This window comes from Meriones unguiculatus, chromosome 1 (assembly GCF_030254825.1).
Source record: "Meriones unguiculatus strain TT.TT164.6M chromosome 1, Bangor_MerUng_6.1, whole genome shotgun sequence".
NCBI classification, from domain to species: Eukaryota; Metazoa; Chordata; class Mammalia; order Rodentia; family Muridae; genus Meriones; species Meriones unguiculatus.
The window spans coordinates 128,531,025-128,549,362 of NC_083349.1; the positions used below are offsets into that span (position 1 = coordinate 128,531,025).

The window sequence follows — 18,338 nt, forward strand, 5'->3', positions numbered from 1 at the left end:
AAAGTAGGTAGTAGAAAGCAAGGACAGATGCATAACTCAGGTGACCCAGACCCAGGGTTATGCAGAAAATAAAGCTGCTGGCCTGAAAGAAGCTGCAGGCCTTCCTGATCCAGGTCCAGACTCGGGGTCACACAGAAAAAGAAACCTCATGTCTTCTTGCTCCAGATTCAGTAATGTCACCTTCAGGAGTCTGAAAGGAATGTCCTTGAACTTGAAGTTGGGTATGGTGATTCCACTCTCCAAAAATAGCCATCAGCTTGACATCTTTGGGATGGAATGGAGCTTAGTGCGTAGTGATTGTGCAACACCACTAGGCTCTGGATTTCATCCCCCACCTTAGAATGTCATCTCCATTCGTCTTTCCCACCACAGAGGTTCTGAGAGCACACAGTCCAAGTTGACATACCTGCTTCTGGGGGATAAAGTATATCTCCTATTTTGTGATTTTTGTTTTAAGCTGCTCCTATATTTGCTGTAGTGGGATTGAGCTGGGTTAAAGCTTTTATGGAGAATAGATCTTCAGATATCTATATCTGGAAAATAGATCCTTCATATCTGTGTATTTAAACCAACAGTTGCTTTGAAAGATTCATTTCAGCTATTGAACGTGAAGGAAATAAGCAGCTTAGCGGGACAGTTGCAGTACACGGACTGGGAACTTCTTCAGCTACCCACTTCAGATGCTTCCTGGGAATCCAGTCTACAGCGTCCTTGTCGCCTTGCCTGACTCTGCTAAAAGGGGATAAGTTTGGGTTGGTGTGAAGACATTTGTGACAGAGATATGCTGCAGTCACAGTCAATTTCACCTGATTTCCAAAGCAGTCCAAACTTCAAAAGTCACAGAAAAAACTTTGTAGGGGGTGTGTGGTTCCTGGGAGAAAGTGTCCACCTAATGTATGTGCAGCTCTGGGTTTCATCATCAGCTTCATATAAAACTAAGCATCGTGGCACATGCTTGTAACCCTAGTACTCCAGAAAGTAGGGCAGGAGGGTCACAAGTTCAGGGTCATCTTTGGCAGCCTATGGTCATGGCAACATGACCTTGCTTCAAAAAAACAAGCACAAATTTTTATATTTTTTTACTTGATTAAATAGAGCAAACACACTATCATTTCCCTGTCTCATAAAACAATTGCCAATTGTCATTTTTCATTTTCAATCCATTCTCAGCATACTTCAGGTTACACTGACCACATCAACTCTATGCTGTGTACGACATCCTCAGAGACTATTCCTTTCCTCCAAATGATTGGTCATGCCTTTGGTTTCAGACCCTGAACTAGAGGGAAATGGAGATGCTCACTAGCCCCAGCCCACTTTCTGTGGATAAAGTTTTATTGGAACATTGTTATGCCATCTGTTTGTGTACTGTTGAGACTGCTCAGGTCCTGGGGTTAGTGTGCCAGGGCTTTTGGGCAGCAGAAATAGATTCAGAGAAGGAGCCTACTCCCCGGACCTTAGTTACCCGGGGTGAGCGGAAAAGAAGTGAAGAGTTAGGGGAAAGGGACAATAATGCAGGGGTTACACTGAGAGCAAGAGAAAAGGCTGCAGTATAGAAAGTATAATTAGATAGCAGTGTGGGTAAGACTGGGGCACAGGGGATGCTCTCTCCTCACAGTTCAGCCTTGTTCTTCTCCTAGGACTGTGACCAACATTAGGAATCCCTCCCTTCTAATCCCAATAGCAGGTCTCAGGCTGCTGAACTTGACCACATTCCTCTTGACCACAGTGTTATGACAGAAATACTCACCTGCACAATATAGATTCTCCTGTCTTCGCACCTACAGGGGAGCTATCTTAGATTAGGCTGCTCTCAGACTTCAATAGTACACTTGGCTCAGGCTTTTTTCATTCGGGTATGATGGCAGCTCCTTGTTCATAAGGCTGTCAGTCCTGGCATGGCTGCAGTACCTGAGTCTTCCATCTTGCATCTTCTTCTTTGTTCATCACCTCTCAGTAACTCCAAGTCAAATGTTCTGGAATAAAACACTCTTCAAGAGATAGAGAGGGCCTTTGACTCCTGTTCTTTGGGTGACTATGGGCCAGGCAGGCCACTATGATGCAGCAGGCTGAGTGGTGCTATCCTTGGTGACCACCAATACTTGATAAACACTGGTTCCTGACAGGGAGTATGGTCTCTTACACACCGCTCTAACATACAATATAGCAGCTACCATTTTTATTGTCACTGACTTACGTTACTCTCACAGTCAAGACCTGTGACTCTCTTCACATATTTGGCTTGTGACTGTAGCTAGGAGAGTTGGTGGCCTCCTGGTGACCACCACACAAGAGTGTGGGCATATGTCTCTTCTAGATTATCGTTCAGGATAGCTTGATGAGTGCTGTCTTCGTGGGTTGTGTTTTCCTTCCTCACCTGAGTACATCCCTTCAGCTGTGTTAAGGCAGACTCAGGCACCAAAGTCTTTCTTCCCAGCCTGCATCTGGCTAAGAGTTGTGATTCTCTTCAGGAAACAGCAACATCTAATTTTCAATATTTGAGAACATTGTTCCCTATAAAGGGTAATTCTATAAGGTGCTCTTATGGGTGGAGGGGGAAATGGGAAGTGGGCCCAGTGAGGAAGTTCAGGTGCCCAATGGAAAGAAAGGATTTGTAGCTCAGGTATTCTGAGCCATAATGACAGCATATTGGGGTTGGCCTGAAGCCATGGTTTGTCTGATACCTGTGAATTTCTGAATATGAAGAATTACCTTATGAAAGTGTCCATAAAGACGAGAGTTCACAGGACATGTTTCTGAAGCACAAAAAAAGCTCCTCAAACTCCAGTAATGAAGATTGTCATTCATTGTTTTTTTGTTGTTGTTGTTGTTGTGTTTTTTTAATATGCACCTGAGAGTGAGCCTGGTGACCCATGTAATAGTAGATATCAAGGAAATGTAAGTTGAATGGATGGAAATGAAGAGGTTTAATTCTGAAGATGACTGAGGGTCTACACAAGCAGCCCTGAAACAGTCAACTGGCCCCTCAAGGACTTGGTCTACATATCAGAGCCTGCTTGAGTTTTACCATGTCTGTTATTTAATTTTCAACCTTGATTTCAGCAAAGTTTCAGGCGAGACAAAGATCCCGTTTCAATTCTTTAATAGTTCAAGCATTCGATCCAGTTTCTACTTTCTGTTCACTCCCAGTCATTTGAACACATAGAGCTGTCGATCTTTCGAGGACGGAAAGAACTCATTGTTCATTGTGAGCAGACACCAGCCACGAGGATGTGCATATATCAGCATATTTAGTGGCAGGCACAGTCGCTGTAATTTGACATCTCAGTCAATTTTGTCTTGAAGTCTGGCAGCCCCTCCTCCTCCTCATTTCTAAGCAAGTGGTCCCACGCTTCCAAGCTCCCTGCACACAGATATCCAGACTCACAGTGGAGAGCAGACAGCATCATTTCTGCAAAGATTTTATCTATTGGTCCAAAACATTCTGAATAGTTAGACAACAGTTCCTGGCTGATTGGTTAGCTAATTCCTCTTTTATCCTAACCTTTGGTTCTTCAGTTAGCTGACATGTTTGCAGAATGGCTTTCTACTTCACTGTGTAATGTCTATGTTTCTGATTTGTGGAGAGAATGTTGTGAAGTCTATCCCTTTTCCATGTGAGAATGATCCACAGTGTTAGTGAAGCACATTCATGTTGAGAGAGCAACCAAGGAGGGTACGTTATTCCATTGTGGACATACAATTTGAAGTAGAAAGAGGAGCCTGTGTATACTCATGCCTCATTGATGGAAGACCAAACTATGTCAATAGGATTTAACTTAGCACCTAATACAGGTTCAAATGCTTCTTCTTGGTTAAATGTGCATAAACTTGATATTTGGGATTGGTTTAAGTCTCTACGATGTTTCCTTATTTGACCTTCCAGTTAAGAAAAACTTTTAGAATAGCCATATTTATATAACCTTCAAATCTTGTTTTATTCTTCATCCAAAAAAATTGCTGAGAGAAATGTGCAGCACCTAATAATGCTCAAGTGTGAGATGAAGACTTGCTAATGAAGTGATGAAAAATTAATCTGTCCACCTATGTATGTGTCATAATGGGCATCCAGAAAACCAGGGGGAATTTCCAACATGTCTGCATCCAATAAATTTTCTTTACAGGGAGGAAAAATGACAGAGGAAAGAAGGAAGGAAGGAAGGAAGGAAGGAAGGAAGGAAGGAAGGAAAGAAGGAAGGAAAAAGGAAGGAAGGAGAAAAAGAAGACAGAGGCAAGCAGAGAGAGCAGCAGACAAAGGAAAGAGGGAAGTCAGTAAGAAGAAAAGTCAGGAAAGTTCAAACAAGGGTCAGAGCCAGGCATGAATTTGATGTAGACCCTAGAGTTCCCCTCTGAGCAGAAAGAGAAGGGTTACATACTTAGGTCCCTGTGGGTGGGCAATGCATCCAAGAACAGCCAAGAAGAAGGGTACTGTTATCTCTGCTGTACCAGACCACATATATTATATCAGTCCTAGTCTTGAGGGTTCCTGACATCTATGCCTGCTTTGTATGCAGGTCAAGGCAAGTGTGAAGCCAGTGACCTAGTAGAGAGCCACTTCTCACATGCTAGCAGACTTGAGCAAAATTTTTAAGACTTCCCATACTAAGAAAACTAATACTTTTTTTAATATTTGGAAGAGACTGTTTTATTTATGGTATATTGTTCAAACTGGGAGAATGTGGCTACACACATACACATAAAGGAGAAAGGTATGTTCCTCACGCATGAGAATTAGGAAGAAAGATCTTGCAATGTTGCTTAGCTGAACTTCAGCAAGACTGGTTTGTGGACAATTTCACATTACTTAAAATTGATTATACAAGTCTAAGAGTTGGGCTGGACTTTTCTGCGGTCCAGTCACTGTTCAAGAAGCAAAATAATTGGTCCATACTTTGATATGCCTTGCAAATATGTATTTGAATGTCTTCAGGTTAAAAACACATGCTTCAACTTTCTGTAAATTCTAAGTAGTTATTATACAGAGGAGAAACATTTCCATAAAGAGTATTTTGAATTTCTGATTTGTACAGATCTTGCTTTGCTGTGTTTCCCAATCTGACAGCATCCTGCCAGCTTCAGCATCTCCCTTCCTAATGGTAAACTCACTTCAGGCCAGGTTAACCAGTTTGGGAACCATTCTAGTCATTGCTGTACCAAATAACATTAACATTCGCCCCTGCTTTAATTAATTAAAAAGACAAAGTACATCAGTAAGCTAGTAAAAAAAACAGTACCTAGAGCCAAAACATAACTTGAGAATATGACAAGCAAAGATTGTAATGACATTGGGAAAAGGTTGTGACTGGATGTTTGAAAGGAAAAAAGAAATGCCTGAAAGGAAATACTCTACTCTCTGTCTTCAGGAACCTCCTGCTGTAATTTTTAAGGAAAATCTGTTGGTCAGTTCTAAATAAAGCTGAGGAAAACTAAGTTAAAAGTAACTTGAGATTTTTGAGCTTCCAACTTCATTAATGACTGCCTCTTCACTTGAAGGAAACCTGGCGTATCAGTTACTGAGTAAGGGCCGGGCTGGGGGTGCAGGGGGTATGAAAGCTCTGTTCCATGTAGAGTGAAGTAGCAGACCTCACTCCCCAGACAGACCCAGTGCATCACACCCTCTGGGCACACAGAGACCCATGGCACATTCACTTGCAGATCACCAATGGGGCTTCCCTTTCCAACAGCTCCAACTGAGCTCCAGCTGAGCTCAAGGCTCACTCCCGCAGGGACCCACCCACAGGAACCCTTTGTGAATCACTCGCTGAGCAGAGGCATGTTTTGGGGAGACCGTTGGCACAGCTGCGCCGAACAGTGCCAGTACTTCCCACAGGCAGTGGCTGTTCTGTATCACTATGATTCTTGCTGCCTCCATGGGCAAAAACACACTGCCCCAGAGCAGCACATGGCCCTCTGCAGTGAACACAGAAGGACTGGTGACAGAGTGAGATGGTTGCCCCTAGCTGGCTAAGTTTGGTGCAGATGCGAAGAAAGCGTCTCCTGTCCTGTGAAAGTGTGTGTTTAGGTTTCACAGTTGTGTGGCCGATGTGGGAAAGCCTCCTCTACACTCTTACTTCCTTGAACACCTTCTTGTGCTTTCCCAGAATTAAGGCCATGACAGGATGTGAGGTATTTATTTTTAAAGCACAGAATCTGATTTATTTCAAGTGTTTACTTTGTATGAAAATGTATAAAGTCCCATATTATCATGGCATTTCCCTCTATGGCAGCTGGCACAGACAGTCTTTAAACAGAAGCATACCCTGTTCTCAAAAATGATTCCAGTAGATGTGTGCCAGAGGAGTACAGCTACTTAAGCTTTATGGAATGATTCCATACGGAGTTGTTTATTGCCTAGGTTTTCATTGTCCTTGTACTCCTGGGTCACTACTTCCAGAGGAGGGAGATGTTTAGCTGTGAGATTCAAAGTCTCTCTCAGTTCTTCTCATTGCATTGACTCAGCAGAAGGTTACTGAAAAGTGTATGTGCATCATTGTTTGGGAAATAAAGTGTTTCTGGTTTTGTTGTGACCCAAATTGTGACTTGTATTCAGTCCATAGGTATAGTGTTTGGGATGAATACTTGGGAGCATGTTAAGGACAGCCTGTGAACCTTTGCTGCTCTGTGCGTCCCAGTGGAGTTAGTTCAAAGAGCTCTGGCTTACTTTCCTCCTACACCCTCTTGTCCTGTAGAGTGTTGTGGACATTGGGATTGAAAGGAAAGGAGAAAGAATGAAGGGCTCACAAATGCTGAGCGCTCTTCTGGGGGTGAAGTGGGTATCCCTAAGATGGTATGCTTTCCCCAAACTCAGGGAGTCTTTTTCAATGCTTAGAAGGCTCCCAAAGACATCCATACTCTTTCTAGCCTCCCTCCCTCCCTGGGAAACCACTCATATGGTAGCAGGAAGGAGGAAGGGGGCGATAGTTCCTGCTATGCAAGACAACACATTTGTTCTTCCTTGAGCAATCCCTGGCACCTTCTGGAGCTGAGGCCCTGGAGCATTCTGAGTGGTATGGAGCTGCTGGCATGGCAAGAGGAATGCCTGTGCTTAAGGTTAAGGATTTGAAAGGTTAAGGGTTTGTCTGGAGGAAGTTCGCTCAGATTCTCTGGTTGTCTGCAGAAGGCACTGCATTATGAGAATAGCATGGGTGGCCTGAGGTATAGGGGCAGTGTCCTGAGTTCAGTTCAGCTCCCCACAGAGTACCCGGAAGTGTCTTATCTTATACCTTTCTGGGCCCCCACCTTCTGCTTTGTGTCATCACACCATTGCTAGGGACAGTAAGATACTACTAACTGATGCCTAACTGCAGCAGGCAGGAAACCAGGACTGTATAGGTTGAGTCAAGGACACTGATACCAACTGCTGACTTGCAGATGTGCTTCTGCGAAGGAGAGAAGCAAAGGATCACTGTGCTTGGGGTAAGGGCACAGTTTGTTTGGCAAAAGCTTCGATGACATGATGACAGCATTATTGTTGACTCCCCCCCCCACACACACAGGCATACATGCACTCTCTCTCATTAAAGCCTGGATACCACAGGTGGCTGCAGCTGATTCTGAGGAACTAAGATGTGTGAGGAGCACATGGATGGGGTTTCCAGGCTCCCCCCACTGTTGGCACCACCCCTGAATAAATTGAGGGGTGTATTTCCTTCTTCCTGAGATGCCCCTGGGCTGTTGATGCTCACTGGGCCAGGGATGAGGATATTCTGGCATTGCCCACCTGCAAGGGAAGAGATAAAACTTCTCTAATGCCGCTGAATGTGGCATTTCCTCAGACCAGTGCAGCCAGAACCTGTGCTCTACCAAGAATGGCTCTCCAGGATATCCACAGCACCCTGGCTGCAGCAACACAGGCAACACAGATGTCTCCTTGCATCTGTACCTCAGACCTAATCAGTGACTATATCAAGCAAGCCTCCTCACTCCATCTGTATCACCCTTTCCGGATGGAGCTTGTGACATTAGCCAGACAGTGCTTTTAGAAAGAGGAAAATATGTACAACCCATTGCAGACAGCCATCCCAGTACCAATAACAGACATGCTTTTATTTTATTTTCTTTCAAATTTCTTGAATAAAAGGGGGAAACTCAGAATGGATATAGCTGTTAACATGAATTTCATTTCTTCTTTTTAAAATGCATATAAAAAACAGAGTGGATCAATGAGCAGTCCACATGCTTCTCCCATTTGTTTTGAATGGACCCTCCCAGATTTCAGGTGTCCTGTGTTCCAGAAAACTAGACAGTGGGACCCCCAGACCCTGACCACCCAGAGTATCTACTGGCTGTGGCTTAGCTGTAGGTCTCCAAAGCAAACTTCTCTGTCTCCACTTAAGTTTTTACACACCTTTCTCAGTTCCTAAATGTCTTGGCTCAGGGTATTTGGGTTTCCACACTTTGAAAATAAAATGGCTGTGGGGGCAGCATCTCTTCTCACTACCCCTCTCTTTTCCTGACAGGAGGGTTTCCCTCCCCTTGTAGCTCTTGATGCACCAAGAGCTGATGACAGAAGACTTCATCTAGCTTGATGGTTTCACAGCGTGCAACTCACTAAGTTGCAAAATGCAGTTCTGGCCATGTTGGCGCAAGCCTTTAATCCCAGCATGCAAGCATTTGGGAGGCAGAGAAGGTGCATCTCTGAGTTCAAGGCCAGCCTGGTCTATGGAGCAAGTTCTAGGACAGCCAGGGTTACACAGAGAAACCCTGTCTTGAAAAAAACAAAAGCAACAATACAAAAAAAAAAAAATTTTCCCAGAGTGCCTTGGGCTTCAGGGTATGCTGCCATGGCTCCTGCCATCTAAGCATGCCTCTCTCTCTCTCACCTGACACAGAAGTCAGCCCTGAGATCACTGCTACTGCAACACCCTATCCATGCCTCCTACTTCCTGAGCTCGTCTATGCAACCTCAGAGACCTCAGATGCTCTGCTGAATGAGGAAGTAGCATGGCTCTACATGGCCTAGCATCAGGAGCCTGTGCCCAGGGAAGGGTATTGCTCTCATCATACCCTACTGAGCTTTAGTTCATTCACAGTTTGCTTCTTTCTCTGTAAGGTTAGCTTCTTCAGGACTGAGATATTATGATGATATGGTATGGTATGGTATGATATGAAATGATATGATATGATGTGATATGATATAATATGCTATGATATGATGTCCTATTATACCCAGCAGGATGCTGTGCACATGCTAAGGTTTTATAACAAGGACTTAACAACTGATTTGTTTGCAAGGTAAATGATGCCAGAAGGCCAGACAATGTCATTGAACCTCTGTTCATGTTTCCTTGTGATTTGGATGCTGTCACCCTTACTGATAAGAGCAGATATAATGATAAAATGCAAAGCATATTTCAACAGTTTTGTTCTCATTTATAACACAGAGATAATCCTGTTTGGAAGGCTGTTTCCTTCCCTTCCCTCTCCTCTCTCCCTGATTCACTGTCTTGAGCTGGAATTTGCCAGGCTTCTTGCCCTCAGCTGATCTGATAAAGATGGGTATCAAGTTAGACTTCTGGATGAGGTTTAATTTTGCTCAAGACAGAACTCATAGGCTCTAGCTTCTTGCCAAATGGCTTCTGCCATTCTTTCAAAATTGAAACCTGTCTGAAATATTCAGCAAGGACAACCAGGCTGTTACTGGGCTTTGGTGCCTGAGTGAGTCTGAGAACACAATAGGAGCTCATGTTATCCCTGGACAGACTTGGATAATAAAGAGCTTCAAAAGCAGAATCACATGACCAAAGCGGCAGCTGGTTGCTTTCAGTACTTGTGGCTCCCAGTATGCCCCTTCCATCTCTGGGAGAGATCCTAGTCCCCCCACCCCTCCTGGCTTGAGATTCAACCCTGGTTTTATGTTTTACACTGGAAATGCAGGTACCCAACAGAATGTGGCTTGGTTTTCTCCCTTTCCCCATTTCTCCAGCCATGTTTATCTCACTGCTCTTTTACGGTCTGATTCTCAGCAGAGGTTGTGGGTAGTCCTCACCTTCTGAGGCTGACAGCTATGGACAGAAGTGAGCTCAGCATGCTGGGATTCTTGGACCAAGCCTTAAGAAGCTTAAGTTCTGTCTAATAACCTTGTCCTACAGATTTCTCTCTGGGTTTATGCATCAAAAGACAAAAAAAAAAAAAAAAAAAAAAGAAGTCTGACATAAGGTGAGCCAGGAGGAGGTTTTGTGGCCAGTCAGCCACCTGTGCCCTGGCCTTCCTGCCTGCCCCTAGGCTAAGGGCAAGGGTATCCATGGATTCCCAGGAGAGTCAGGTTAGCCTCAGGGCTGAGTTTGGCTCTGCCACAGCTGAAAAGACACACCTTCTCAATACGGGTATGCTTTATTCCTGCATGCCCTTAACTCTGAGCTGTGTCTAAGAAGCCTGAGCCATGTGAAGGTGGCAATGCTCATCTGCAGCTCTCTCGGCCTCTCATTTCTACATCTCGGAGTGACAGTGCGTGTCATCGCATAGACTCCGTGGGCATGTCAGAAGTGAAAGCTCATTTCTCTGACAGCCAGGCTCCAGGGGCACTGCTCTGAAGTCTGTAACTCCCCTTTCCTTTCCAAGATCTCTTGGTGAGCAGCTCCTAAAAAACACACATGACTACTGCTTTGGTCCCTTGTACTTGTTTTCCTTCTTATCCCTTTGGATCAGGAGATGATGCTGTTGCCATAGCAAGCGTGGAGCAAGGCCCATTGCGTCTGATCTCAGACATGGTTCTGGAGCTGCACCACTGCGCAGAGCTGATATCCTCCTCACCCACCATGCCTGGGTGACTTCTCAGCTGTGAATCTGGTTCCTGGTTTCTTGGTCTTCCCCCCAGGCAGCCTTAAGCTTTTCCTGAGAGCAGGCTTCGCAAATGTTCTCAGAGAGAACAAGATTCAGTGACAGTCATGTAGTCTGGCTCCTTCATCTCTCACACACACACCTCGACATTGGTCTCTCAAGTGCTTGGATTACAGTTGTGAGGCTCTGAAAACAGATTTTATGATATTGGAATGCAGGAACACTTTATACTTTTATTATTAATGTGAACATGCTCTTCTGGGACTTAATTACACACAGTGCTTTAGAAGACAGCATCTTCAGCTTCAGCCCCTTCTCTGTACCCATTCCCACTCCTTGTGACTCTGCAGGAATTTCCTGCCTGCGGTCAGCAGCAGAGCCTTCACTTGTCTGGTCGCACCATCTCCTTGCTCACCTTCAACTCAGCTACTTACTTCCCACTCCACACCAACAGGGGGAAGCAGAGAGCAAGGCAGCAGGGCAGGGTGGGCCAGCTCAGTAAGGATGGTGTCTCCCATGCCACTCACACAAAGGACCTGGGCTTGCTGGAGTGCTGGGCATCAACTCTGCAGTCTTAGAATCACGGCTTTACAGATTTTGGCAGGTGCTCCAGAAAAATCTAGACAACTCCTTTTAGTGACAATAAGAATGGTTTATGGTACCAGGGGATATAGGCCCCTCCTCCCAGGCAGGAGTTGATACTAGAACAGTAAACTTGACAGTTTGGGGTACATAGCTGGGCAGTCAGCCTCCCACCCCACCCCCCACGTCTGCTGTTAACCTGCAGCCAAAACTTGCTGGTATCAGCACACACACACACACACACACACACACACACACACACACACATCCAGCCACACAGATCTCACTCATCAAACGGAGGGCTTCCTCCTATTTAATATAGACGCAAATATACCACCCTCTAGTTTGCGTTCTGGCATCTGTAATGAGCTTCTTTAGGACAAAGCTTTCCACCTTCCCCTGGGCTGAGCTCTTGCCTCTCAGCAGCCAGCATTACCTGCTCTCACTCTTCATAAGAACAAGATGGAGCTGCCTAAAGTCCTCTAGAATGGTGGGCCTGGGGATTTACAGTGTTATTGCTGCATGTACAATCATGGGCTTAGCATCTCACTGTCATGAGCCCAGGTCACACTATTTTATATCATAAAGGGATTTCAATTCAATTAAAAAATCACTGGTGGTGTAGTCAGGAGAAAGAAGAGTTTTACTACAGCTAGATAAAAGCCCAAGAACAGACAGACAGGTGTGCTGCAATGCAACACTGTGAGGCTGAGGCAGGAGGCTTACCACAAGTTCCAGGCTGGCCTGGGCTGCAGTGTTTCTTAGGATGCTCTGGTGTCTTATGCATGCTTTGGACTTTGCTTCCTTGAGTTTTCCTGGAAGTGAGTCAGTTGCAGTGACGAGATATCCAAGGGTTCACAGTGATGCCTCAGGGTCACAGATGTTGGGCACAGAGTGTGGGTGTCCTTGGGCTTCCTTTTCTTGTGATGGGGGACTCTCTGCAGGTTCCAGAGCTCTCTCAGCGAGAGCTGCAGAACAAGAGCTCTCAGCCCAAAGTGTACCCTGAAACAACCTAGGGAGCTTGTGTGGGCATATGAGTCCATGGGGCAAATGAGGCGCTCGTGCATGCACATGTGTGTGTGTGTGTGTGTGTGTGTGTGTGTGTACTATGCACATGGAGGCCAGAGATGAGCATCTGGTGTCCCCACTCTCTCTCCACCTGTTATTTTGAGACATGGTCTCCCTCTGAACCTGGAGGTCATTGATTAGGCTAGATTGGCTGAGTAGCCAGCACTATGGTGTTTTCTGCCAAACCCAAGTTTTTATACCTTTGCTGAGGATCTGAACTCAGGTGCTTATTCTTGTGTGGCAAAAAAACAAACAAACAAACAAAAAAAAAAACAAAAAAAAAAACCACTTAATCAACCAAGCCATCTCCCCAGTCTTCTGTGGTGCTCTTAAAACATATTCATACCTAGGCATCACCCTGCCCAGTCAAATTGGATGCCTAAAATTGCTTACTGGGTGGTTTCATGGATCTCCAGGTGACTCTATACCAGTCTCAGCACTGCAGCTCTCCCTCTCCCTCTCCACCCCTTTCCCCCATCTTCCCTTTCCTGTGTGTGTGTGTGTGTGTGTGTGTGTGTGTAGGAGGAACTCATTTGTGTGGGTGGGGGATGTGGACAGCTGTGAGCTCTGACGTTTTAGCTGGTGGGTTCTTTGCTCGATGTTGGCGTCCATAATTTCGAGGAATTGGGCTTGAATGCTTTTCAGCCTGAATGGTTCACTTCATTGGTCTCTTTACCTCACATCTTGTTTTATTTCCTTAAAATTGTGCCACACAAACCAGATCAGCACAACTGGTTCTCGCTGCTGTCCTCAAACATAGCAAGCACCCTTGTTTGGAGCAGCATAGCAAGGCTTTACATTCCAATAAATAAGGAAGTACTTTATCCATGAAAACAGAGCTTCTCGGGTCCACTCTGCCGAGCTGATCCTCAACAAATGTGTGCCCCATCCACCAGTCAGCGTGATCCCTGTACACTGAGGCCATTATACTGTCGCTTGTGACTGTGTGCCTGGCTTTGTGATTATGGTGAACTCTCAGGACCACCATGCACCCTGGTTCCCACAGGATCCTGAATCCAGCTGGGGAATGTCTCCTCTAGGAAACCAACGCCCTCTCAGCACCTCTGTTATCTGCCCTTAGAACATGTTGGAGTAGAGTTCATTTGGGGCCAGGTACAGGGGAGGAGGGCTGGAGCTGAGGGTTTCTGAATCTATAAACTCATAATTGGACCTACATCTAAAGCATTCTCCCTTTTCACATCCTCAGACAATACTAAGAAAGTCACACAGGCACCCAAGATCAAATGCTGCAAAGTATCATGCCTACACCCTTACTCATCTAGGACCCAGGATCATCGCACTTGCATTTGCCTGCATTCATCCTCTGGGTAGCGTCAATGGGACCATCATGCAGAAGGATAGCTGCTGGAGTCCACAGGTGGAGCCATTTGGCAAGGCTTTATGGCGTCACCATTGGCAGCTTCTCTGTGTTCATATATTGGGAGATATTTTGTATTTACTTCTCAAAGCTCAAATTTTCCATAGGTGTGTGTGCGAAATTGGCACAGTACTATAAAACTAGCCCAAAAGAAGTCAAAATCAGTAAATATGGCAGTTAAAAAAAATGTATGAACCACTACCAAACCACCATATTTGAAATGTGGAGGAAGATAGTGTAATAGCTGGGGAAACATGAAAAAAATAAATAAACAAGTTTGCAAAGAACAAGCTTCCAGGCTCAGATTCAGAGGCAGGACAGGACCTGGAATGTCAGCCTGAGACAGATGTACTATGGCTGCCTGCCAGGCCTCATATCATGAACTCCAGTCCCTTCCTGGCCTCCTTTTTGGGACCAAGAACCTTGGGGTCACAGAAGACTACAGAAAAACAAATTTAGTAAGCAAGACAGTAGCTTATGTCAGAAAGTGGAAAGTATGTAGAAGTGTGATTTTCTAGGAGAGAGAGAAAAAACAAACAAACAAACCTTGACATGGTCTAACTTTTAATGGAGAAGCTAGCAACTTTAAGAGGGGTGTACCCCAAACTGCTGGGCCCAGCTAGAGGGGGTTTCACCATGATGAACAGGGCTATCCTCAGTCTGGGCATCTGCATGTGGCTCTGCAGGAATCTGCATCTAGCTTACTGTATGTAACATGAACCATTTTTAAAGAGCCTTCAGAGCAGCAAGGCGCAGTGAAAACACAGCACGCTGTAAGATTCCATATGTAATGCCACAAGCACCAGTCAATACTCACTGCAACGAAAACAAAATAAAAATACACTTATGATAACAATCACACAGCCTACTAAACTGATAGTGTGGTCCCAGATAATCAGTTTGAGGTGAGGAATGAGCTCTTGGGCATTTTCTTTTCTCTTCTGTGTCCACTGCATCAGCATGGCTATAGATGATTCAAACAACTAAGTAATCTTTGCTCATTTCTTTCAAAAATGTCTGTCTCTGTTGAGAAGTGTAGTGAGTGTAATGGGTTGTGTAGTTGTAAAGATGGGATGCTCGGAAGATAGACCATCAGAATTCAAATCCGATGTTTACACTGACAAGCTAAGTGGCAGCAACCAGTTTCCCAGGGTCTCAGAACCTCGCTTCTGTCATCTGCAGTATTTGCTTAATATTGGTACCCATATCTTCCTGGAAGGACTCAGGAATGTGACACTTGGCCACTGGAATTACACATAGTCTCTGTTTCTGATCTCTGGCCACTGACTTGACCTTCTGGTTCTGTAGAAGTATGCCATGCCAGTCAGAAAAGGAAATAAAGTTGTGGAAGGGGTGAAGGTTATGAGGTATTGTTGAAGATTGTAGGGAGGAGTGAATGCTTCACCAGCACACAGCACTGGCATTGTCTGCAGGAAAACAGATTGGCCTGGCTGGCTAGGCTTGCAGATGTGGTCTGTTTAGAAGGGTTGGGATCCATACAGATTAGCACAACCACATCTCTTTCAAAGGCAGATTGAACTAGGCACTAAAATCCAAAGCTAGTTGGCAGGGTGACTTGTAAAGCTCATACTCCATCTCCTGGTGTTACAAGGGTCCGTGTTACCTTGTGCTTTTAAATTGTGACATTCTCCATCTTAGGTAAGTATTTGTAATTTTAGGCCTGTTTTACAGAAAAACTGAAACTGACCCTTGTTCACTGGTGCTCCTCAAATTCTTCACCATCATCAATGCACCAAACTCTCTTCCACACACAAACTCACACACACAGCACAACTCTCTCACACTCTTACACACACATTGTGTACTGGGATGCTCCTAGCACTCAATGACAACTGCAAAGCACATCAGATTTGACTCAATAATTGAGTTTAGTCAGTGTTTTCAACACCTAAATTGCATTGCCTTCTTCACAGCTGCCTGAAGTTTATTTTATTGCATGTATTTGTTTGTTTGTTTATCTTGGGGGGGTTGGGGCACACAAAATGACCCTAGTGTGAGGCCAGAGGGATAATTAGTGGGAGTTGGCTCCTTTTCCCAACCATACCAGCGAGTCGTGGGGATCAAACTCAGGCCAGGTCTTCAGGCTTGGCAGCAAATGCCTTTAGCCCATTGAGTCATCCAAGCACAAAAAGAACATTTAAATGTTATTTCAATGTTATTTCAGGGGAAAAAACAGAAAGGAATGAACAAATGAGCAATGAGTAACTGTATATGAAGAAAAGGAGTAATCAGCAATTTCTGAAGCTGATATCCTCAGAAGCAGCACACAGGGAGAAAGTGTGACTCTGGGGTAGAACTGTAAGGCCTATCAAGGGAGGCATGGTGTTGAGTGGGAAGGTGGTTCAGTTAGCAAAGTGCTTGCCTTGCAAGCATGAGGGCCTGAGTTTGAGTCCCCAGAAGCCATGTTAAAAGAGCCAGGCATGTTGTTGTGTGCTACTGATCACAGCACTGGGTAGGTGGGGACAAGACAATACTCGGTGCTTCTCTGACCAGCCAGCATAGCCTGCTTGGCAAATTCCTGGTTCAGTGAGAAACTTAGTCTCAAAATATACAGTGGACAAGTTTCAGAAGGACACTGGAGGTGGACCTCTGGCCTTGCAACTCATACACATTTACATACCAATTCGTGAGCACCCACACATATAAAAGCATGCACCTAGGTTCAGTTCCCAAGTTCAGTTCCCAGAAACCACATGGTGGTTCACAACCATCTGTAATGGATTCTGATTTCCTCTTCTGGTGTGTGTGAAGACAGAGCACTCATAAATATAAAATAAATATATATATTTTAAAGAGCATACACATATGTGTATACACACATACACAAAAAAAAATAATATGGGGCATGATGGCAAATGTAAGAATTGTGCACAAAGTTAGAAACACAGAAAAATTTCACATTTCTTTTCCCTCCTACGGAGTATCTAAAATTGGAATGAATCTGGCTAATGGTTGGAAAAAGTTGGATTAATGTTCCAAAATTAATTGTCCTTTCTTCGAGTGGCCTAGAGTTGCATGTGAGCCTTGAACACAAGGCAGAGCAGAAGATTCCGCCCCCTCCCAGGTTTCTTTGCTTGTCTTTTCAGTCCTATTATTCCTCTCACAGAGATGGTCTTGGCATGGCCTTAGATTATGCAAGCTGATCCTGGGGCCCTAGGTTAAACCTCTACCTTGTACAGCATATGTCCTGACACGATCACCTCCTAACCTGTGGCTGGCTCTGGGACATGCAGCCTCTGACTCTTTTCCCTTTGTTGATGGCCTCACAAGGAAGCCAGAGACCTCCAGGCATGACCTGGTTCTTTCATGTTAGCAGAGAATGTGCCTTTATTAAAAAACAAAAAACACAGCACATCTTCAAGAAACGATGCCGGAGAGCCTGTCACAGAGACTGTGGCTTGGATGAGCCGTAGCAGGCAGATATGGCGCAAAGTCTCCACTTTCTCACTGAGATAGGTCCAGTAGCCAGGAAGCTAGCTGTGCTCAGTGAATCTTGGATAAGACTTCCAGTAACCATGTCCTCTTCCTCTCTCCTGCACAGGGGTCACACAGAGGCTGCAGCTGAGGTCTGGGTGTGTGCAGTTCTCAGCTGGGTTTTGCCCTCCCTATATTGACAACTGAGGAATCACACAGAGTGGTAAGTTCATTCTCATAGAAACTTACAGTTTCATTAGGACTGTACTAAGCGTTGCCTGAGACCCTGCAGAATGTCCGGTACAGGAATGGCCATGTTCAGATGAGTCCAGATGACTTTTTCCCACCAACCTTTATGTTTAATGCGTAGATGTTTGCGTCAATGTTGAGTCAACCACACACATTGTCCTTGAAGTCACACATTTGACTTTGTCTTGTAAATTCAAAATGATAAAATCATGGTTTGTAACACACGTTTCAGAGATAACCCAAAGAAAGCCAGGAGAGAGCACTATCTATAAAGAACATCCGTGTTTCACATAGTATTTGGACTTTTCTCCTTTTGGTGCTTGACCATGTATACAGGGCCTTCTACCTCGGAGCTGCTTCCATTCTCAGACCTTTAATTGTGCCTCAACTCAGGTGTCTGTCCTGCTCGGGCAAAAACCTGATCAATAATACCTTCTCCAGAAGCCAGGTTGACTGCATGTGGCCACACTTGCAGCCCAGTTTGATCCCATAGCCCTCTGTTTCCACAAAGTTGTGGCTTGGCAGTCATGTGTCTTCCCTGATTGTGGGAGCATGTTGATTGCCTGACCTGTAGGGCAGGAAGCATGTGAGGTGCTCCTACTGTCCTGCCTGGCCCATGCTGACACCATGGAAGACACCTGAGGCCCCTGGTTCTGCTTTCTTCTCTAAGCCTGAGTGGGCAAAACTGAACAGCACTATTCTTATTAGCAAGACGAATTTAATTCTCATTAAGCCTGTGAGAAAGGAAGAAATCTTTCAATATCTCAAGCTTTGTATTTTCTATTCACTACACAATTATTTATTAGTTGTTCAAAAATCATACTTGTTGAGAGAGTTGTCTCTTCAC

At 44.9% G+C, this 18,338-nt stretch overlaps 1 protein-coding gene across 21 annotated transcripts in view; it reads left to right on the plus strand.

Moving 5' to 3' along the window:
* Positions 1–18,338, plus strand: part of Myt1l (myelin transcription factor 1 like) — a 392,362-nt gene that overhangs the window by 21,353 nt on the left and 352,671 nt on the right. For all 21 annotated transcript variants that reach the window (XM_060366542.1, XM_060366574.1, XM_060366552.1 and 18 more), the window contains exon 2: positions 17,370–17,465. The gene's annotated coding sequence lies outside the window, so the exon portion shown is untranslated. The remainder of the gene's footprint in view (positions 1–17,369; positions 17,466–18,338) is intronic.